Raw genomic sequence first — 23,873 nt, forward strand, 5'->3', positions numbered from 1 at the left:
GTTAGATATCGAGGGTTCATGGGCATGATTGGTACATGGCTGTATTGCATGATGATGAAGTTGTGGAATGGATCTCGTCACCCAGGGAGTGAGCATATGACCCAATAGGTAGTTTTTCTAGCCATGCTCTCCTCTTCTTCCCCCTTTCTGGTAGTCCACAGTGTCTATGGTCCCATGTTTATGTCCAGGTGTGCTCAATGTTTAGCTCCCACTAAAAAGTAAGAACAGGTGGTATTTGGTCTTTCGTTCCTGTATTAATTCACTTAGGATTATGGCATCCAGTTGCATCTATGCTGCTGCAAAGGACATGATTTCAATCTTTCTATAGCTGCACAGTGTTCCATGGTGTATATGTACCATATTTTCCTCCTTCAGTCAATCGTTGATGGACACCTAGGTTGATTCCATGTCATTGCTATTGTGAACAGCACAGTGATGAACATACAAGTGAGTGTCCTTTTGGTAGAATAGGATAATTTATTTTCCTATGGATATATACACAGTAATGGAATTGCCAAGTCGAATGGTAGCTCTATTTTAAGCTCTTTGAGAAATCTCCCAACTGCTTTCTGTAGTGGTTGAACTAATTTCCATCCTCACCAACAGTTTTTAAGTGTTCCCTTTTCTCTGCAGCCTCACCAGATTCTGTTGTTTTTTTGACTTTTTAATAATAGCTATTCTGATTATTATTGTTTTGACTTTTTAATAGAAGCCATTCTGAATTTTATTAATAGCCAGACTGGTGTGAGATGGTAACTCATTGTGGTTTTCGATTGATTGGCATTTTCCTGATAATTAGTGATAAGGAGCATTTTTTCAAATGTTTGTTGGCTGCTTGTCCGTCCTCTTTTTTTAGCCGGAGTGATCCAGCAAGGAAATGAAATAAAAGGCATCCAAATAGGAAGAGAAGAAATCAAACTATTTCTTTTTGCTGATTATATAATTCTATACCCAGTAAACCCTAAAGACTCTTCCAAAAGGCTCCTAGAACTAATAAACAACTTCAGTAAAGTTTCCAGATACAAAATCAATGTACAAAAATCAGTAGCATTTCTAAACACCAATAATGTCTAGGCTGAAAGTCAAATCAAGAACACAACCCCTGTCCAGTCACAGTGGCTCACACCTGTAATCCCAGTTCTTTGGGAGGCCGAGGTGGGTGGATTGCTTGAGCTCAGGAGTTTGAGACCAGCCTGGCCAACATGGTGAAACCCTGTCTCTACAAAAGATACAAAAATGATCTGGGCATAGTGGCATGTACCTGTCGTCCCAGCTACTTGGGAGGCTGAGGTGGGAGGATTGCTTCAGTCCAGGAGGCAGAGGTTGCCGTGAGCCAATATCACACCACTGCACTCCAGCCTGGTGTGAGACGCTGTCAAAAAAAAAAAAAAAAAATCCAAATACAGCTTACCAAGAAGGTGAAAGATCTCTGTAAGAACTACAAAACACTACTAAAAGAAATCAGAGACTACACAAATAAAAGGAAAAAATATACCTTGCTTGTGGATAGGAAGAATCAATATAGTTAAAATGGCCATACTGCCCAAAGCAATTTATAGACTTAACACTATTCCTATCAAACTACCAATGTCATTTTTCACAGAATTGGAAAAATATCTAAAAATTATATGCAACCAAAAAAGAGCTGAAATAGCCAAAGCAATTGTAAACAAAAAGAACAAAGCTGGAGGCATCATACTACCCCACTTCAAACAATAAAACTATAGTAACCAAAACAGCATGGTATAGTACAAAAACAGGCACACAGACCAATGGAAAAGAAAAGAACAATCAGAAATAAAGCTGCACACCTATAACAATCTGATCTTCAAAAAGGCCAGCAAAAACACACAATGGGGAGAGGACTCCTTATTCAATGAATTATGCTTGCACAATTGACTAACTATATGCAGAATGAAACTGGACCCTTACCTTTCACTATATACAAAAGTTAACTCAAGATAGATTAAAGATTTAAATGTGAGACCTCAAATTCTAAAAATTCTAAAAGAAAATCTAGGAAATATTCTTTTTTACATGGGCCTTGGCAAAGAATTTTTGGCTGAGTCCCCAAAAGCAATTGTGACAATACAAAAAAATTGACAAGTTGGACCTAATTAAATTAAATAACTTCTCAGCAGGTGAAACTATCAACAGGGTAAACAGATAACCTACAGGATTCGAGAAAATATTTGCAAAAACTATGCATCTGACGAAGTTCGAATATCCAGAATCTATAAGGAACTTAAACAAATCAACAAGAAAGAAACAACCTCATTAAAAAAATGGGCAAAGGATACAAATTTTTTACAAGTAGCAAGATACCAGTTTTAATTACAGTTATATCAATAATCACATTAAGTGTCAATTATCTAAGCACTTAATTAAAAAGTAGAGATTGTTAGATTGGATAAGATATCATGACCCTACTAGATACTGCCAATAAGAAGCATGTTTTAAATATAAATAAGCAAATACATGAAAAGTAAAGTAATCAAATAATGCAATAATTTATATGCCACTAACACTAACTAAAAGAATATAAGAGTGACAAAAATTTTTTTTTTTTTTTTTTTTTTGAGACAGAGTTTCGCTCTTGTCTAGGCTGGAGTGCAGCAGCGTGATCTTGGCTCACTGCAACCTCTGTCTGCTGCTTTCAAGTGATTCTCCTGCCTCAGCCTCTGGAGTAGCTGGGATTACAGGCACCTGCCACCACACACAACTAATTTTTGCATTTTTAGTAGAGATGGGGTTTCACCATGTTGACCAGGCTGGTCTCGAACTCCTGATCTTGTGATCCACCCGCCTTGGCCTCCCAAAGTGCTGGGATTACAAACATGAGCCACCACACCCAGCCAGGAGTGACTATATTAATAGCAGACAAAGTTGATTTCATGGAAACAATGTTACCATATATACAGTCATTTCATAATGATAAAATGGTTATAAAGAAGACATAGCAGTCCTAAACATGTGTATACTTAACAACAGAGCTTCAAAATATATAAGAAGCAAAATTTGATAGACTTATAAAAAGCAATAAATAAAAATTGCCCAAATCATAAGTGTGGAGCTCAATAAATTTTTACAATTTTCAGATCAATAAATATATTATTGGCATTCCAAAAGTTTCCCTTTGTGTCTCATCTTAGTAACTCTTTTTCTCAAATAACCACTCTCCTGACTTCTAATTCCACAGACAAGTACCTTTGTTAAAATTAATATAAACCAGTTAATATGATCTTTTGCATCTCCTTTCACTCAACATTATATTTATGAGATTAACCATGATGTCATGTACAGTTGCACTTTGTTACTATATACAATTTTTGGATTATTTTACTAAAATGTCTTTACATATTTTTTGGATCAACATTTGAATTGTTTTCTTATAAGTGCTATTAGGAATTGGGCAGTCGTGAGCATTCTTATACTTGACTTTTGATGAACATAAGTATTTATTTGTCTTGAGTATAATAGCAAAGAGTAGAACAGCTGAAAACCTAGGGTATGTGGGTACACATTTAGTAGGATATGTCAACATGTTTATCAGGTGGTTGTGCCAGTTAATACTTCCACTAGCTTCTCATCCTCACCAACACTTAACATTAGGTCCAGGAGTACAATGAGGCAGGTGAGGCAATGAAGGTAGAAAAATTTAAAAGGTGCACACCCTCATTGACTTTTGAACCTAGCATAACTTGCATGAACCTAAGAGGGTGTCTCTCTAAAAATTAGATGCCTCAGACACAAAATTTAAGAAGGCACCCAGTTTGAAGTTTTCGCAGAACTCAGCATTTGAGCAAACTTGAGAGTAAGTGCCTTCTTAAATTCTGTACCACAGACACACTTCATTTATCTCACTCTGCTCTCAGCCTTGCTTGATATAGTGTTTTTATTTTATTTTTTTATTTATCTAAGGGGAGTGTAGTGTTTCTGCATTGTTATTTTTACTTACATTTCACTGATGATTAATGATGTTGAGAACATTTTAATGTATTGATTAACCACTTCGACGTCCTCTTTTGTGAGTTGCGTTTTCAAATCTTTTGTCCAATTTTAATTGGATTAGCTGTGTTTCTTCTTATTATTTGACATTCTTTTTATATATTCTTCATGAATCCTTTATTGGATATCTGTATTGCAAGTACATTTCACTCTGACTTTCCATTCCATCCTCCAGTGGTTTCTAATAGTAAATAAAATATCTTAATTTTAATAGAGTTTTAACTTATAAATAAATATAGACACATATGTGTATATATATATGTATGTATATATATACATATATATGTATATGTATATATATACATACATATACATACATATATGTATATATATATACATATACATATATATGTATATTTTCTTTTTGGTTACTGCTTTTCTGTCCTGCTTATGAAATCTTTCTTATTTTCTTTTTGTATATGTAAAATCTATGATTATGTCTCTTTTACTACTCCTGATATGAGTATTTTTTTAACTCTTGGTTGAATTCTATGAATCTAATTAGTCTTTCCCAAATGTAAATTTGATTTTATTTATGTTATTTATTTTACATTTGTTTTTTATTCCATTAGTCTATCTTTTTATTATTTTCTTATTTTAACTTTATTTGGGTTTAACTGATTATTCTTTCCTTAGCTTCTTGAGACAGTTACATAAGTTACTGTTTTTTGAGAATTTACTTTTTAAGTTATATTTATTTAAAATTATCTTTCCTTTAGGTAATTTCTCCTCTAAACAGGCTTAACAGATATATTTTGATAGGGCATTTTTTTTGTCATTTAGTTCAAAATATTTTCTAATTTCCAGGTTGATTTATTTGACCCCTGTCTTATTTACCAGTATATCTTAGTTTCCAAACAGCTGATAATTTACTTGTTACTGATTTATAGCTTGATTCCACTGTAATCAGAGAATGTACTCTACATGCAATCATTCCTTAGAAATTTGTTGAGCTCACTTAAAGGCTCAGTATATAATTATTAATGATAAGTGTCCTATGTCCGATGAAAAAATATGCTATTTTGCTCTCATTGGGTATAGTGAGGTTCTATATGTGTTCATATACAAGGCTCATAAATTACTGTAATTGCGAGTTTGTCTATTCCTCATTTTAATTTTTTAATTTTTACTTTACATATTTCAAAACCTTTTTTACTCTTTTCTTCCAGGTTCTAGAATGGAGAATGATCAAAACATTATTATACACATAAAACATTAGCAGTTTTATATGATCTTTGTGGATTGACCCTTTTGTTATTATGTAACCCCTTTCTTTAGCAGTATTTTTTGTCTCAGAGTCTACTTTATTATTAATGTATTTAAGTGAACTTTCTTTTGATTATTTGACAGCCTGAAATATCTATGTTATCCTCTCTATTCTAGGAGTTTTGATATTTTTCGTCTAGTTTATTTATGTCTTAACAGTGGCCTTCTTCCTGAATTGGCTCCAAAAGTTTGAAAATTCCTTGAAGGGTGGAGCAGTTACAGGACATGGGCATACCTCTCTACAGTTTCTTCTTTCTGGGATCTTAGTTACTTGATTCTAGGAAAACTCCTGCCTGCTTCTGATGTCTTCAAACAGATTGTAAATTTCATCTTGATTTCGTAAGTTTTTCCTAATGGGAACATCGGTCTGCTGCAATTTGTTCTACCAAAAAGAGAAACAAAAATCTTAATGGGTCATTAATTTTTTATTTTTTTCATTTAAGAAAATTATCTGCCATTATTCTCTACAGTATTTCTTTTTTTCTTCTAAATTATCTCCTTTTGGAACTTTTACATGACTTTTTCGGCAGTTTTTGTTCTCTCCATTTCTTCATTATGGGAGACAGGCTATATGGACCACACAGTTCCTGTCACTACTATTCAGTTCTACTATTGTAGCACAAAAGCAGTTATAGATATCACATAAATGAATGTCTGTGGTTGTATTCCAGCATACTTTATTTACAAAAAGTGGTATCCAGGGCCTACAGGCCTTAGTTTACCAATTCCTGGGCTAGGTTATGCCAGTATATTAAACATTATTGAAATCTCACTGGTCCAAGATATCAAATAGTTATTTTATTTTTCTCTTCTTCATGCTACATATTAATTTTAGATATATCAATGGCACTCTGCTCATTGTAGTTTTTCAGGGATCCTAGCTAAGAGATCTTGTTGGCATTCAAACAGAAAAGAATGTTCTGGCAATTAAATATTTACTTTGGAAGAGATACTCATCACACGCATTCAATCACTCATCGGCTAGAAATACGAAGGACCATGCATAATCCCGTAGGTGTAAAAAGGGACCAGGAAGCATAATCTTATTGTAGTCAAAAAACAGACAAATCAAATGAGTGGCTCTAGTGTCCACTTAGGTGAGTTTTAACCTTTTTAAAATAGTTTTATTTCTTTTTCCTTGGATATTAATATTCTTATATTTATCTTCTAATTCACCAGTTCTTGTTCCAGATGTGTCTACGTTTTTATTTTAAATGTCCATTTACATTTTAATTCTAATGACTACTTTTTATTTTTAAAAATGCTCTATGTTCTTTTTTAAATCTGTCATTTACACATATTGTTTTGTATTTGCTTTGGTGTTTTCTAGGTGCTCATTGGTGTGTTTCATTCATCTCTTTATCAGTCTGCAGCTTATTGCCTGGGTGTCTGTCTGGTGCTGTTTGGTCTAAATCCACCTCCTCCCCCCAAGTCAGGGAGCCTCAGTGTCATCGCACATGCTGACTCCTGGGGCTCTTGGTTCTATTTTTGCTTCTGTCACGCCGTAAAATGTTAAACCAGTAAAGCCACAGAATTGCAGAACTGAAAGGCCCTCTTTCATCTTTTGAGGTAGATGACAACCTTAACATCATGTTAATGGGGGAAAATTATTTAGATGATGCAGAGAAAAACTTCAGCTAAAGCAGATAATTACATGTTTCTCCTAATGTCCATTATCATCAGTATAGCAGATTCAATACTATATTTTTAATGTAAAATCTAAAGGGAAAAACAATGTCAGATAATCTGTATGAATTATTTTATATACTCATCACAACAACTTCACAAATTTGGTATTTTTAGAATGAGTAATAAAATAAGAAATATAAGGCTAACTTGCCCTATTCAGCTGCTACACGGTGAAGCTAGGATTTGAACCCTGGATCTCACTCAATGCCTATACCTTTTGACCCTTTGTGCACATTTTCTTCCTTTAGTGTTGTAAAGCAATCATATGACTTACAATTTGATAACAAAATTACAACAAAGTTTGACATTTTCAAAATAAATTAATAAAAAAAAATTCGCTGGAATTAGCTCAGCAATCCTTTCTGTTTTCACCCTGAAGGCATGATCAGGCAAACATTTCAAAGTTCCATAATTTATCTGCAAATGATTGAGTCATAGAACAACATAAAATATGAAATATCTGACATAAAATCTACCTAAAGCAATTTATGAAATACCTGAAGGAATACTAAATTTTAAAAACCAACAATATAAATTTAGGTCAGGTCAATAAGACAAGCTTGCCAGGTTTCAGGACTAGAAATTATGCTCATGTGAGTAACTGTCCCTCAATTCTGGTATCATTCAAAACAGTTACTAAAATATGAAATTAAATGGCTGATCAAATCCAAGCATATACTTAGTCAACAGGAGCCGGGCAGCTTTCATTATTCATTACTCATTAAGATAAGCAAAGAATTCCCACCACCCTTCTCAAATTTAGCATTTAATTTTCAGAGAAGCAGCAGAGATGATCTTCGTGTTTCTAGCTGATTAAGTCGGTAGTCCCTGGATAGGTTTGTGTGCTTGCAGGGAGTATTGCCACATCCTTAAAAGGTTCCTTGAAGAACTTAAAGCCCAAATGAAAAGATGCCACACAGATTTCTGAGTAATGGGCAGGGGACATGCGAAGGGATGAATCAATTCTCAGCTCCCCATTTCACCTCCCCGTAGGATTTCTTTTTCTTTTTCTTTTTTTGACTGAGTTTCGCTCTTGTTGCCCAGGCTGGAGTACAATGGCACGATTTTGGCTCACTGCAACTTCCCCCTCCCGGGTTCAAGCAATTCTCCTGCCTCAGCCTCCCGAATAGCTGGGATTACAGGCATGTGCCACCACGCCTGGCTAATTTTGTATTTTTAGTAGAGACGGGGGTTCTCCATGTCGGTCAGGCTGGTCTAGAGCTCCCAACCTCAGGTGATCCGCCCGCCTCGGCCTCCCAAAGTGTTGGGATTACAGGCTTGAGCCCCTGTGCCCAAACTCCTCATAGTGTTTCTTAGCATCCGCCATTGGACACCTCAACAGAAATAATAATAGTGAGTCTATTAATAAATGAATAAAAGGTTAATGGACCTATGTGTTCATGTATGGAAAGGATAAATTAAGTAGATTATATATACTATATAAACTAGCACTGGAATAAATTCCACTACAAAAAAAAGAACCCTAAATGTTATATCCTTAAGCTCAGTGAAGTATTCAAATAGCAGAATGGGAGTTTGAATTTTTATTAATTTCAGTTTTGTTTTAATTTTCTGGCCATCAGGCAAGATCCAGTCTGCTCAGCACATCACTTGTGCACATGACTCTTCAAAAACTTTTTCAGAGGCTTCTTCCAACCAAATAGCAGCCCCTTCACACTGTCTGCAATGAAATATTGCATCATAATTAGTGACCCAGGATGAACCTAGGATGCTATGTTTGAAAGAAATTTGAACTTAGAGTTGGGAGATGTGAGTTATAATTCTCACCCCACCTTAAAATATCTGTTTGACTTTGGGCAATTAAGTTAATCTTTCAGAAATTCCGATTTTGAAACTGTAAAACAAGAATTATAATACCTGTCTTCTGTTAAGTAGATGAAATCAGATAATGCACATGAAGGCACTTTAATGTGAAAGTGCTATACATTTGGGAAGAATTATTATTCTTTGACTCTGAGCTGTCCTTCAGCTGAATCTACTTGTAAAAACTTTGAGGAGGTCCAAAAGTATCTTCTTAAAGTGCTGTATCCCCAGACTGCTGACTAATAACAATGAATCAAAATAGAAAACATACATACACGCACACACGTATGCACACACATATCATTCTACTATTCAATGAGTCAAACAATTTTAATAAGTCGTAATAGTTTTTTACTTTTTTTTTTTTTTGAGATGAGGTCTCACTCTGTTGTCTACACTGAATTGCAGTGGCACAATCAGCACACTGCAACCTCTGCCTTCCAGGCTCAAGTGATCCTCCCACCTCCGCCTCCCAAGTAGCTGGGACCACAGGTGCATGCCATCACACCAGCTAATTTTCTTTGTTGTTTTTTTTTTTTTTTTTTTTTTTGAAATGGAGTCTCGCTCTGTCGCCCAGGCTGGAGTGCAGTGGCGCAATCTCGGCTCACTGCAAGCTCCGCCTCCCGGATTCATGCCATTCTCCTGCCTCAGCCTCTCCAAGTAGCTGGGACTACAGGCGCCCACCACCACGCCCAGCTAATTTTTTTTTTGTATTTTTAGTAGAGATGGGGTTTCACCATGGTCTCGATCTCCTGACCTTGTGATCCGCCCGCCTCAGCCTCCCAAAGTGCTAGGATTACAAGCGTGAGCCACCGCGCCTGGCCTTTCTTTGTATTTTTTGTAGAGACGGGGTTTCACTAGGTTTCCCAGGCTGGTGTCAACCCCCCTCTGCTCAAGCCGTCTACCTGCCTCGGCTCCCCAAAGTGCTGGGATTTACAGATGTGAGCCACTGTGCCCAGCTGGTTTTTCACTATCTTTTCCACCACAACCCATTGAATGGAAATAAATCTGTAAACTTTTTTTCTCTATCTTTACATATCGTGAACTCTTTTCATAATATCAAATATTTTCTTTATAACTTTTTGTTTTGTTTTGTTTTTGGTGATGGGGTCTTGCTCTGTTGCCCAGACTTGGGTGTAGTGGTAAGATCATAACTCACTGCAACCTCGAACTCCTGGTTCAGGCGATCCTCCTGCCTCAGCCTCCCGAGTAGCTAGGACTGCAGTGTGCACCACCACACCCAGGCATAACATTGTTTTATCAGCTGCTTACTATGTCATCATTTTACATGATAATTATAATTCCTATTTATTACTATAATTTGTTAATTTACTGTGACATTGTAAACAATGATGTGACAAATTTCATAATACTTATACACATGATGACCATACATTCCCGTTTACTCAGGAAAGTGCCAGTTTACAGCTGTTGTCCTACTGTAAGTATTTAGAGAAAACGCTCTTCCCTGCAAAAGTCTCCTAGTCTGGTCAATAAATTGTATCGTCACTCTATCTTAAAGATTCTTACTTATTGCCCTTAAGAAAATTGAAAATGGAATTGCTGAGTAAAAGATAATAATTAATTCTACTTGTTTTCTAATGTGAAATACATATTCATTTCTGAAAATGAATTGAAGGCATTAAAAATTTGCAGATTACATGAATGAAGGCATTAAAAATATGCAGATTACATATGTAGATACTACATATTCTGGGACTATATTAAAGACTGTTATTTTTGTCCCTTCCTCTTTCAGTTCTACTGTGTGTCCCTTATGACTTCAACATTGCTAAGGCTCTGAGCAAAGGGATGTCCAGTCCAATGTTCTGTCTCTCTATCATCAGGACTGACTTTGAATTGAATCGGTCCCCTAACTCAGCTCAGTATGTTCCCCGAATGACGCCATGCTTTCCCTGCACATGCTGATCGGCCATCCTGAAACATGTTTGCCCTCATTATTATTATTATTATTATTATTTAGATGGAGTTTCACTTATTGCCCAGGCTGGAGTGCAGTGGCACAATCTTGGCTCCCCATAATCTCTGCCTCCCAAGTTCAGGTGATTTTCCTGCCTCAGCCTCCCAAGTAGCTGAAGGAGCTGGGATTACAGGCATGTGCCACCATGCCTGGCTAATTTTGTATTTTTAATAGAGAGAGTTTCTACATGTTGGTCAGTCTGGTCTCAAACTCCTGACCTCAGGTGATCCGCCAGCCTCAGCCTCCCAAAGTGCTGGGATTATGGGCATGAGCCACCACACCCCGCCCTTCATTCTTCACCTGACTCTTACTCTTCCTTTAGGTCTTATCTTAGATTTCATTTTATCTTAGGCATACTTTTTTGACACAGCATATGTTATACTGTGGCAGAGACAGTTCATGGTCCACAAGTACTCCATGTGCTGGCTACATTCTCCAGTCTTCCTTGAAGTTAGGTTTGGGCCATTTGGCTGCTCCTGGCCAATGGGTTGGTGATGCAGGAGCTAGAAAGAAATGATTTGGGCAGACAGTGAGGGTAAGACAGTCCTTGGTAAGGTTTCCCTTTAATAAAAAGCAGCCTGAAAAATCAAGCTGCAAGCATAGATAAGCAAGCTAAAACTTGCATAGGGAAATGCCAGCAGCTGTGCCAAGAGAAAAGGGATACCTGGAAGCCAGGTATATTCAACATGGAGGTTCTATCTTCCTTTTTCTTCATCACCATATGTGCAGTAAAAAAGCAGGCAACATGATGCCGGCCGGGTAGAGACCCCATCTGCATAATAAAAGATTAGGGTGGGGTGGCCAGCATCTTCACACACTATGTGAATGGCACACCTGGTCCAACCAATCTCTCATGCCCTATGTAAATCAGACACCACGTCCTCAAGGTCGTCTATAAAACCCGGTGAATTTTGCCACAGAAACAGAAGACCTATTCGGGAGCTCCTCTCTCTCTGCAGGAGAGAGATATCACAGATTCCAAAATTAATAGAAATTTTGAATACTGTTTTGTGAATTTATTTTCCACATCTGGATATGTTGTAATCTCTTTCCATCTTTTCTATGTCAGGGTATAAAGTCCACACAAAGTTTCCCAGTAGAATTGCCATTTTTCTTCTTCCTTATCACGCTAATCTTAAAAGTGATGTATTCCAGATAGGTAGTTTCAAGACAGAATAGGACTCTTCAATTTGTATGAGACTTAGGTTAACTGAGAAATAATCCTTAAATTATTTTAAGTACCTGAGATTTTAGAGCTTTTATACTGTAACCACATGTGTTAACTATCCTGACTTATAGGAATCTTGGTTCCAAAAGTAGGGTAATGACATTACAAAAACCTAATTTATGTGGCATTGAGTAAGGAGTTGAGCAGTAAACAGTGAGGCTAAGAAGATGGTGATCCATTTTTTACAGTGAAAACAGTGAGAACAGGTGCAATGTGCCTGCAATGCTAGAAGAAAACAACACAAAATTTAAAAGGCAGTTGTTACTGAGATATTAGCAACTACTGGTGGATTGAGAAGTTATTGCAAGAAAGACAGGAACTCAGTAATTCATTAGCCTCCTTATAAGCAGAAATGAACTAGAATGAAATAGACAGTCCAGAAAATTGGGTCCTTGCAGGGTTGGAAAAGCCGACTTTCTAAAGCCCAAACTGTAAGAGAAGGGATTAGAAAAGGCTTTGAATGACAAATGCTCAGTAAGATAAAGTGATTCCAGGCAAAGATCAGATTGAGTCTTAAGGTATTTTAATTAAGTTGAGAGAGAGAGGTGTGAGGGAAAAAATGAAAAGTAATAAAGTGGCTCTAAAATCTATGTCTCTTCAGATGTCTAGGTGTGGTTGCTGGTGCCCGGAACTGAGTGAGAGTCCATGAATCAGAATCCGATTAACTTTTTGAGACAATGAATAACCTAAGAAGCCACAAGTTCAGAATTTAAAAATATCTTTTACTGAAACAATTCTAAAACCCTCAGAAGAAACTTCCCAACAGTGGAGTCAGGGAATCTAGAAGAAATGTCAAATGAGCCCTTCCAGGAGTAGAATCATGACTTCCTCTTGAGTCCTCCTCCACCTTAGGGGATGAAAACTTCACAGTCCTCCAAGCACAATTGCTATGGCTGGTGACTGTTGCTGTCTCCCTCACTTTCCCTTTTTAAAATGGGAGTGTTTACTACAGTTATCCTATTCTGGTTACACCACTGTGTACTGAATGTTTTGCGTATGTGTGTGTTTGTGTGTGTAGGTTTACAGGGGAGGCAGTTAATGAGAAAAGGAACATCTTAGTTCCCAACTCTCTGGATCAAGAGTTGACTCTTCTGTCCTAATGGAGAGAATCCTGTACATTGCCTGGTTCGAGTTGGATGCCTGTGCTATCCATCCATTGCCTCTCAGTTCCAATATCACCCTTTTTACTGCCTTGTTGAAATGAATCTGCAATCTTAACTTTTTCTTCTACCAGCTAGCACTAATTCACTACAAGGCACTGGAGAGAGACTCTGGCAGAGAAGAATTTTGCCTCCTGCTTCTGGCATGTTCCCTAGGCCTGCTCCTGCAGTGTGCATGGTTCTCCTGCATCAGGCTCTGCCTTGCATGGCGGTCAGCAGCTCCCAGTGGCTGGCACCTTGCCTGGCAGTTCTTCTTTGAGTACTTTGTCGTGGAGTGCCTCGAGTAAGAAAGATGCCTCCTGGTGAACAGCTTTCCTGGAGGGCAGTTTTCCAGCAAATTCCAAGGGGCCTATTTCCAGCAAGATCTGCCAGGATGGCTTCTCTACATATATTATCTCTATATACAGTGACTTATCTGCCACCATGAGCCACAGAGTGGCCTCTCCAGCCAGGTTGGATCTCAGCTTTGGGTGGGGAATGGCCACTGCAGAGGGCTCTTCCTTGTGTGTGATGTCTCGGCTCCATAGCTGTGACTGTTCCTCATGTTTGCTATTTCTGTGTTCTTTAGAGTTCTCTTGACTTCCAGTGACCTAATCCCTGGTTACTCCAATTCCCTATTAGAATAGTTATTTATATTACCATAACTCTGTTAAAGTACTGTGTAGTTTTTCTCCTGACTGAACCAGACATTACAATGTCCTGACTGGGTTGAGCTTTAGGTTTTCTTCCTGGGGAAGGGTGAATACATTTCAAATGTGGAGGAAAAGAGCCTCAGAATATTTAATAACCAAAAGCCAAAGAGTTTGTGCTCTTCAAATATATCCATTCATCTTGTATATGTCATAGTCTCCGTTGCAAGTAGATTCCATGTTACTTAGCACCATGTTTTTTACTTCATATCACAGCACCTACAGGAGCAAAGAGTATGGTTTATCTGCTGATTTCTTTTGCCAAAAGACAAAATTACAAGAATTACATTTAAAGATCTAAGGTGGCTTTATTTGAGGTCCTAGAATTGGGCAACACTTCATTTCATAAAATGGAGTAAGTTCCAGTGAGCTGAGCAGAGGACATTGGTTTTATAGGCAGAGCAGGGCTGAAGACAGCAGAAACAAAGAACAGGAAGTGATTGGTCCTTTCAAATTTATATTTCCTGTAAGGTAGGAAAACCGAAACAAAACAATAGAAAACTGATTGGCTAACATCAAGTTACTTCAGGTTACTTTTTGTTTAAGAGTTAAAGGCAGAGGCAACTTCATTACCATGCCAATTGAAACTGGCCTGTTGGGGAAATTTGCCTATCTCGCCCTCCAGATTTCTCAAGTTGGATAACTCAGTTTTGGTTTGGTGATGTGGAGCCTCAGCATAAGTGACTCCATTTTGACTTTTACTTTGGTCTGTTGGGCCCTTGTGCGTGCACTTAGTTTGTAACAATTTCCTTCTATAATTTTTATTCACCACTCTTATGTTATAAGTTCCCTGAAGGTAGGGACCATGGCTTAGTGGTCAACATTATATGCCAGGTATTCAGCATATAACCAGTACTTAATGAGTATTTGTGATACAAAGAGTGAGCGCCTGATCACTCAGAGAGATTAAGTTTCTTGGACACTTACCATGTGCTAGCAGTCTTCTAAATAGTTTGATAAATCATCTCAGCTGAAACAGCAACTCTATGAGGTCTATATTATTATTATCTCCATTTTACAGATCAACAAACTAAGAGGTTAAGTTTTTCTAAAAGAAAGTGTGTTTCAAACAAGACATACCAAATCAAAGGGCTCCATTAGAAACAGTGCACTCAACCAGGCACAGGCTCATGTCTGTAAGCACTTTGAGAGGCCAAGGCAGGTGGAGCTCTTGAGCACAGATGTTCCAGCCCAGCCTGGGCAACATAGAGAAACCCCGTCTCTACCAAAAAAAAAAAAAAAACGAACTACCAAAATTAGCCGAGTGTGTTGGCACATGCCTGTAGTCCCAGCTACTAGGGAGGCTGAGGTGGGAGGATTGCTTGAGCCTGGGAAGTCAAGGCTGTGGTGAATCAATAACGGTGCCACCCTGGGCCAGAGTAAGACGCTGTCTGGAAAAAAACAAAGCATATATATAAAAATAAAAAAAGAAACAGCATACTCTATTCTCTCCCATGGTTTTCAAGATTCTGCCCAAATTACTGGTGCATTTGGCTGACTTTCTTCCTTATTCCAGTGTTCTGCTTATTTGCTACTCAGGTGATCAGCAAAAGCTCAGGAAGAGTGGTACTGATGGAGAGGATAAATGCTTACCCAAAGTCACATAAGTTGGCATATCTGCAGGGAAACATCACGTTAGCCTTTGAGGAGAGAGGTAAGTTCTTAGGCTGTATTAGGATTCTTTAGAGGGACAGGACTAATAGGATAGATGTATATATGAAGGGGATTTTATTAAGGGATGTTGACCCACACGATCACGAGGTGAAGTCCCACAATAGGCCATCTGCAAGCTGAGGAGCAAGGAAGCCAGTCCGAGTCGAGTCCCAAAACCTCAAGAGGAGGGAAGCCGACAGTGCAGCCTTCAGTTTGTGGCAGAAGGCCTGAGGGCCCCTGGGAAATCATTGGTGTAAGTCCAAGAGTCCAAAAGCTGAAGAACTTAGAGTCTGATATTCAAGGGCAGGAAGCATGCAGCACGAGAGAAAGATGAGGGTCAGAAGACTCAGTGAGTCTGCTCTTTCTATCTTCTTTTGCCTGCTTTATTCTAGCTGAGCTGGCAGCTGACTAGATGGTGCCCATCCAGATTGAGAGTGAGTCTACCTCCCCCAGTCCACTGACTCAAATGTTAATCTCCTTTGGCAATACCCTCACAGACACATCTAGGAACAATACTTTGCACCTTCAATCCAATCAGGTTGACACTCAGTATTAACCATCACACAGGCTATGCAGGGATCCAAACAAGAAAATGTGTAACAATTTCAGAAGTGGCAAAAAGCAACAACGAGATGGAAAAAGATGTGAAGGATGTGACAGTGAACGTGGGTTACCCCCAAGGCTCTTTGTAGCAAGACAACGCTGGAGCTCCTATTTTGCATGCAACTGATTTATGCTGCAAGGTCCTGAAGGAAGACAGATGTTTTTTGTTTTGTTTTGTTTTAGTGCAGTTCTCCAGTAAAAACAAAACCCAGGCGGTGAATAAATTCAGTCTTCTCCTTTGGGAGAAGTTCACTTCTACTGGGGCCAGAATCTGCTTTTACATACCCTGAACTAGAGGGTCAGAGTATTCTCAAAAGGCTTTGTTGGTACTTCAACTCCGATATCTACCCATCCTTAGAACTATGGCTGCTGCTCCAAAACCTCATACCTTGCTTTCTCCAACCCCCTAGAGAGAGACATTGGCTTGGGTTAATCTCGATTTTGTTATGTATCCTGGACTAGGTGCTTGGAATGGCTAAGTGTCCCTCCAAGCAGATGGAACAGCCCCCATGCCATTCTTCCATATTAGTTATAAATATGTTCAGCTACCTGAATTAGAAAATCCCGTGACAGAGGCATTAGGGAACAACACTTTGGTTTTCTCCAAAAGAGCAGGGAGGTAGGCAATTACTGTGATTATTTTAGTGGCTCTACCAAATTAGGTCCAAAGTCTCTTCCATTTTTGCAGCCTTCCTCTCCTGGTCACAGCGAGGTTGCTGCCACTCAAGCCATCATATCTGTGTCCCGTGCAAGATGGGAAGACTATAAAAGGGGAAAGGGCTCTTGGAGGCCATTCTATTTTCTATAATCAGGAAAGCAAATATTTTCATAGCTCATCTCTTCACACCCACTTCCCAGCAGAACCATGGGCAGCAAGTCTTCCCACAGAAGCAAAGGAAGCTGGAAAATTAGGGACCACGTTTATCAGAAGTGTCTCTGCACAATCATGCCTTGGAATGGATATGTTGCTGCACCCCAAAAAAGTAGTGTGTCTCAAAACCGGAACAATAAGAGACTAAATACTTGATGGGCAACCAACTGCATTGGCCATTTCTTCTATTTAATTTAATACATCAGACCTTACTCTGCTTCCCTTAGCTGTATGGTCTCACCTCTTGCAATTTTACTCTGAGGTGCCCACATGCTTTATGTTTATGTCCAGGCTGTAGAAGGATTGAGCCTGCTGAGGCTGTGCAACAGGGTAGTACATAGCGTGTGATATTTTACAAGTTGAAAGAAACTTTTTTTTTTAACTTTTATTTTAGTTTTGGAGGTACATGTGGAAGTTTGCCACATAGGTAAACTCATGTCACGGGGGTTTGTTGTACAGATTATTTCATCACCCAGGTATTAAGCCCAGTATCCAATAGTTATCTTTTCTGCTCCTCTCCCTCCTTCCATCCTCCCTTTTCAAGTATAACTCAGTGTCTATTGTTTTCTTCTTTGTGTTCATAAGTTCTCATCATTTAGCTCCCACTTATAAGTGAGAACATGTGATATTTGGTTTTCCGTTCCTATTTTAATTTGCCGAGGATAATGGCCTCTAGCTCTATCCATGTTCCTGCAAAGGACATTATTATCACTCCTTTTCATGGCTGCATAGTATTCCATGGGGTATATGTATTACATTTATCCAGTCTACCACTGATGGGCATTTAGGTTGATTCCATGTCTTTGCTATTGTGACTAGTGCTGCTATGAACATTTGTGTGCTTGCGTCTTTATGGTAAAATGATTTATATTCCTCTGGGTATATGCCCAGTAATGAGATTACTGGGTTTAATGGTAGTTCTGCTTTTAGCTCTTTGAGGAATCACCACACTGCTTTCCACAATGGTTGAACTAATTTACACTCCCACTAACAGCGAATAAGTGTTCCCTTTTCTCCACAACTTCACTAGCATCTGTTACTTTTAGACTTTTTCATAAAAGCATTCTTACAGGTGTGAGATGATATCTCATTGTGGTTCCCACTTGCATTTCTCTAATGATCAGTGATATTGAGCTTTTCTTCATATGCTTGTTGGCTGCATGTATGTCTTCTTTTGAAAGGTGGCTGTTCATGTCCTTTGCCCACTTTTTAATGGGGTTGTATGTTTCCTTTCATAAATTTATGTAAGTTCCTTGAGGATGCTGGATATGAGACCTTTGTCAGGTGCATAGTTGGCAAATATTTTCTCCCATTTTGTAGGCTGTCTGTTTACTGTGTTAATACTTTCTTTTTCTGTGCAGAAGCTCTTAAGTTGAATTATATCCCACTTGTCAATTTTTGCTTTTACTGTGATTGCTTTTGGTGTCTTTGTTATGAAATCTTTGTCTGTTCCTATGTCTAGCGTGGTATTGCCTAGGTTGTCTTCCAGGATTTTTTACAGTTTTGGGTTTTATAATTAAGTCTTTAATTCATCTTGAGTTGATTTTTGTTTATGGTACAAGGAAGAGGTCCAGCTTCAATCTTCTGCATATGGCTAGCCAGTTATCCAAACACCATTTATTGACTAGGGAGGCTTTTCCCCATTACTTGTTTTTGTCAGAAAAGAAACATTTTTTTTTTTTTTTTTTTTTGAGATGGAGTCTCGCTCTGTCGCCCAGGCTGGACTGCAGTGGCACGATCTCGGCTCACTGGAAGCTCCACCTCCTGGGTTTGCGCCATTCTCCTGCCTCAGCCTCCCGAGTAGCTGGGACTACAGGCGCCCGCCACCATGCCCGGCTAATTTTTTTGTATTATTAGTAGAGATGGGGTTTCACCGTGTTAGCCAGGATGGTCTCGATCTCCTGACCTCGTGATCCGCCCGCCTTGGCCTCCCAAAGTGCTGGGATTACAAGCGTGAGCCACCGCGCCCGGCCAGAAAAGAAACATTTTAATAGTCCTGATAACATTCCCCTATCTTGAATGTCCTGCTAACATTCCCCTATCTACAAAGCATAGCACCTGGGGTGGTGTTGAGTCTGGATTCCTTGGACATGTCAATATACACCAGATAATGGCCAGTTTTCCACAAGAATATAGATGACTAGCACTTCCTGTCACAATACCTGGCACAGTGAGTAATTTACTTTTGTTTTTTCTCGTTTGTTTATCTGTCGTTCTCTCTTTCTCTGTTACACACACACTCACACGCACACACACACACTGCTGTTTACAATTTGACAATGCATTTGTTGTCCATTCAAAGGCACTCACTGACAAAGCTGGGCTCCCTCGAGTGTGGCTGAGATGCTGTGCACTTAGTGGCACTGCAGAACCCCAGGGCCTGGGCACCAGGGCTGCACCTGCCGAGCAGCCCGCCTGTGAGACCCATCCTCACCCGCTCTGCTGCTCAGTGGCGGCCTCTGCCTTGCCTGCTGGAGCAGGACTCTTCAGCCGAGGACAGGACAAGTTGCTCCTTTATTCAAGTCTTTCACTGAGCTCCCAGAGCTGCAGTTGTGAATCTTTTGTTTGTATTTGTAAACTAAGTGAATTTGACATGGAAGTCACCAAAGGGGAATACATTTGGAACACTGAAATGCCATTTTACAGGCACATTTCTAATCATAGCTGCCGTTTAAAGCCCACATAAAATTGTCGCCTTGAGTTCCCCTGTTTTTCAGCCTCAGTGCGGCTCTCTTTGCAAATCCCACAGCATGACAACAACAAGATTTCATTTTTAGTCAGACTTGACACTGGCTAAACACTAACGTGGGCTCTTTATGTTTCCATAAACTCTCTTCATACAGAGCCACCAGTAGAGCATGGGAAACTGAAAAATAAGTTCCAATTAGAGACCATGTTGGCCCACTCAGGGTGATATGGCTCCCAGTGTTTTTAGAGAGGGAGAGAGCATAAAAGAAGGCGGCTGTGTGCCCCAGCTTGCCCCTGAAGGAGCTGTGCCCACTATTGTGGCATGGGGAAATGTCACTCATTAGCTGGCTTGCCTCCTAGCCTAGAATTTGTTCTTATCTTCTCTGCCTTCTCCTAAGCCATCCCTTTCTCTGAGCAAATCCAATGCCTTATAGCACCGCCAGCGTATTCAAGTGTACAATTTTAATGTCACATGTACAACCATACCTGCCTGTGGTGACTCACAGTGCCCGCATTATCCTCTTTGCCAAGTAAATGGTAAAACACTAAACGACCCTCTAATTGATCTCTGGGGTCACACAAGACCTGATAACGGGACTCACCAGGCACTAGGACATGATGGAGAAGTCTGAAAAGAGAAAATGGAGAGGAATCGGGGAGAAAACCAGCTGAGTTCATTTTCACTCCCATAATGAAAAGCAATCTGGTTCAGCCTGGAGGATTACAAAATAGGGCAAGACCAAGGTGACCCCAGCTGCAGTGTAAATTTATTCTATGCTTTTTACATTTTAACTTAAATGCTACATTTGTCCCATTTATTATGGCACAAGGTTGGAAAATGTGGTGTGATATCAAGAGGAGAATGGATCCAGAATATCTGGAGTATGTCTTATCGTCCTACCCACAATTTCCCCAAAATCAGTGTTTAAAAAATATTTATCAATATATGTAGAGTTTATTTTGGCAGCCCATGGAAAAAGGGAACTTGCTATTTTCCTCACCGTGTATCTGGTACCCAGAAGTAATGACAATAGTAAATAACTACACTATTGATAGGCAACATTTATTGTGTGCTTACTTTGAGCCAGATACTGCTTGAAGTACTGTATTAACCAGCTCCAGGGGCTCTAATCTTAATCATGACATTCTATTGACCCCCTAACTTATAAATATAACATAGTATGCAGTTAATAAATATTTATTTTAGCCATCTCCAAGAACTTTGGGAGATAGTTTTGTTTTGCTATTTACTTTTTTTTTTTTAACCTATATAAGGTTTGAAATGGAGAAACAAGATAATAGCAAGGAGGAAGTCTGTAAGCATAGAACATACTGGCTTGTTTATTCTGCCTCTCTTTGGTTTGGATGAGGGAATATAGTTGAAGATTCACACATTCTGGTCTATTGTTCTAAATGGATGATCCCAAAGACTTATTCTTGGCCAATAGGGAGCTGTTAGACCTTTTTCTTGCTTTAACAGCTTTCTGGACACTTAAAGAGATAAAATAAGGAACAAATCATTTGATGCCCCTACTTTGCCACTGGAAACATTTGGTTAACAGCACTCACAAGCTGCAGAACAAGCCTCCTTGGAGAGGTGAATTCACTTACTCCTCTCCCCAGCTCACAGCAGCTTTTGGCCGTTTATCATAATTCTGACCTCTGAGCATAAATTTGAAGAGATAATGGATGAAAAAACACTCTATTAAAAATATAGTGCAGGAAGCCAGTGCTCTCTGATGATTTTATTATTTTGTTTCTATAACTGAGATTCATCATAGAATCCACAGATGGAGAACATTAGAGATGATCTTGCCCAACTTGTTCAATTTTTAGACGGAAGAATTGAAGATAGAGAAACTTAATAAGGCCACAGAGCTTGTACTGGGCAGTGTTAGAACCTCCACCAAGACCTCCTGACATCTAAACTAGAGTTTTTTTTTTTCCCAAACTGGCAATTCCTCTGGCAAGGGAGCCTACGTTATGTGCATTGCATAAGACACTGGGGAATACAAAGAGATGGGTGTAAGAGAAGACTTAGTAGTTAGAATAGAGCTATTCTTTGAAGGAACTGGATACACAGAAAGTGGGTAGAGTGAAATAAAACACAGGCAGGCAGATAAAACGTGATCATTGAGAAGGGGATGTAATCACCTAGCAGGCTCTTCCTCCCTGCTGCACAGACAAATCCAATTCCCTGAGACGGTGGTATTGCAGTCAAGAAATGAGTTTAACTGATACAAGGCCAGACACACAGGATAAATGGAGTTGATATCGAAAGATCAATCTTAGGTTCTACAATAGAGATGAGATCTATGGGCACAATTGGGGAAGTCACAAATCTTGTGACCTCTGGCCACCTGACTCCTGAACTGTAATGAGTTATAGAAATTATGCCTACATTTGAGCAGAATTCAGACCCCTCCCATATCCCTTATTTTGTGGGCTTTCAGTTTCATCCACCAAACAAGGAGGGGATCAGTTGTAGGGAGGGACTATTATCATCCTTGCTTCAAAGTTAAACTAAAAACTAAATTCCTCTCATGGTTATCTTGGCCTCTGCCCAGGAATGAGCAAGGACAGCCAGCCTGTACGGCTAGAAGCAGGATGGTCAGCCACATTAGATTTCTCTCACTTTCATAATCTTTGCAACAGTGGTTTCAGAAAAACTGTTAAGGTCATGTTTAGAGACTAGTTTGAAGGCTAGTTACAGACTAGACTAGCATGTGAAAAGCCTCAAACACCAGAATTAAAGGCAGTCTATCTTGTTTATAATTCTGTTATTTATTCAACTGCATATTCACAAATTATGCCTCAATATTTAGAAGACTGACTTACACTTAGCCTTAAAAAATCACCATGGAGACGACAGCTGCCTAACAATTCTGTTTCCACCAGGAAGGCTCTCATAGGCAGTCAAGACCAGAACATTTTTTCAAGCACTTAAAACATTGGCTACAAGTCTTCTCATCAGAAAGAAAATCAGTCCAGATTCATGTAACTAGACTTAACGGGACAAAACTTCTTTAAAAGGTTAATTTCTGCCTTCAGCAAAACATTCATAATGGGCCATTATATGGTAAGCAGTGAAGCAGGAGAATGGGGAGTGAGCCATAGTTGATGTCATTGCAAAGAGATCTTGGAAAAAAATACAAGACTCAGGACCAACCCCTGTCCTTGCTTCACAGAGTTGACTAAATGTGACCTAACTGATTGTCTCTGAAGACTGGTGATTTGATTTATTCTCAGCAATGCTCTTTCCGAACAATTCTCTGGCTTCAACACCCATGCAAAGCTATTATACATAGCAAGAAGGGAAAGAGTTTCCACACACCCTTTGAAACGGGTCCTATACACTATCAAATCAGCTTATCCACACAGCAATCCATTTTAGAACCTGAAAGATCTGAACTGTTGGCATTAATCAAATGACTTGAGTAATGCCTGAACACTCCTTCTCCACTTTTAAATGTGTTGACAGAGCCTAAAGTTAATGGTCAGGTCTATCCTTGCAGTAATATCATGTTTAGAAATTACTTCGTTGTTTTTATGCACTTAGGGAATTTTACATTATACATTAACAGTAGTTGAGATAACAGGGCTTTTCAAGGGGAGGGTGTTGGAAGGAGTCTTGTGTTAGGTCTTGGGAAACCTGGGTTTGAGTCCTGTCTTTCCCACCTGAGTGACCTCAGGAACTAATTATTTTTTAGCCTCACTTCCTCCATGAGTAAACTGTACAAGCTAGATAAGATGAATTTAAAATTCCTTCCAGCTTTATAACTCTATGATTCCACAATTACATTCATTTTGTCGTTCAGAATACCAAACAGAACCACAAGTAGGCATTTAATAAACATTGCTAGATAGCATCACACTTGATTTTTTTTTTACTGCTTGCATGTCTTCCCCTAAACCATTCAAGAATTTTAAAGTATTCAAATAAAGATTCTGCAAATTGTACATTTCATTTTGCTTATATATTTAGGCAACCATGATGCCTTCAGGGTTATGGTTATAAATGATGGCATTGGCTTGTTTTAAGAAGCAAATAACTCTAGGAAAATGTATCCCAATAGAATTTGGAGTATTTCTACCCAAGGTCCCCCCTCCACCTCACACCACACACATACCTTAAAATTTCAGAAGCGTGTCAAATGAAAAAGACTAGTTAGCATGGAATTGATCAATACAACAACCAGCAGCAGCAGCAGCA

The 23,873-nt window shown here is 38.9% G+C and overlaps 2 long non-coding RNA genes across 2 annotated transcripts in view; one reads left to right on the plus strand and one right to left on the minus strand.

Moving 5' to 3' along the window:
* Positions 1–16,359, plus strand: part of LOC116482433 (uncharacterized) — a 49,543-nt gene extending 33,184 nt beyond the window's left edge. The window contains exons 2-3 of the long non-coding RNA XR_004251859.1: positions 15,385–15,499; positions 16,066–16,359. This is a non-coding gene — a long non-coding RNA (uncharacterized LOC116482433). The remainder of the gene's footprint in view (positions 1–15,384; positions 15,500–16,065) is intronic.
* LOC116482434 (uncharacterized) lies at positions 8,495–22,588 on the minus strand. Its single transcript, XR_004251860.1, has 3 exons — positions 22,499–22,588; positions 20,263–20,373; positions 8,495–8,644 (listed from the first exon to the last, which is right to left on the minus strand). It is a non-coding gene; the product is annotated as an uncharacterized LOC116482434 (long non-coding RNA).
* Between the last annotated feature and the right edge of the window lie 1,285 nt (positions 22,589–23,873).

Source organism: Hylobates moloch, unplaced genomic scaffold (assembly GCF_009828535.3).
Source record: "Hylobates moloch isolate HMO894 unplaced genomic scaffold, HMol_V3 SCAFFOLD_14, whole genome shotgun sequence".
NCBI lineage: Eukaryota > Metazoa > Chordata > Mammalia > Primates > Hylobatidae > Hylobates > Hylobates moloch.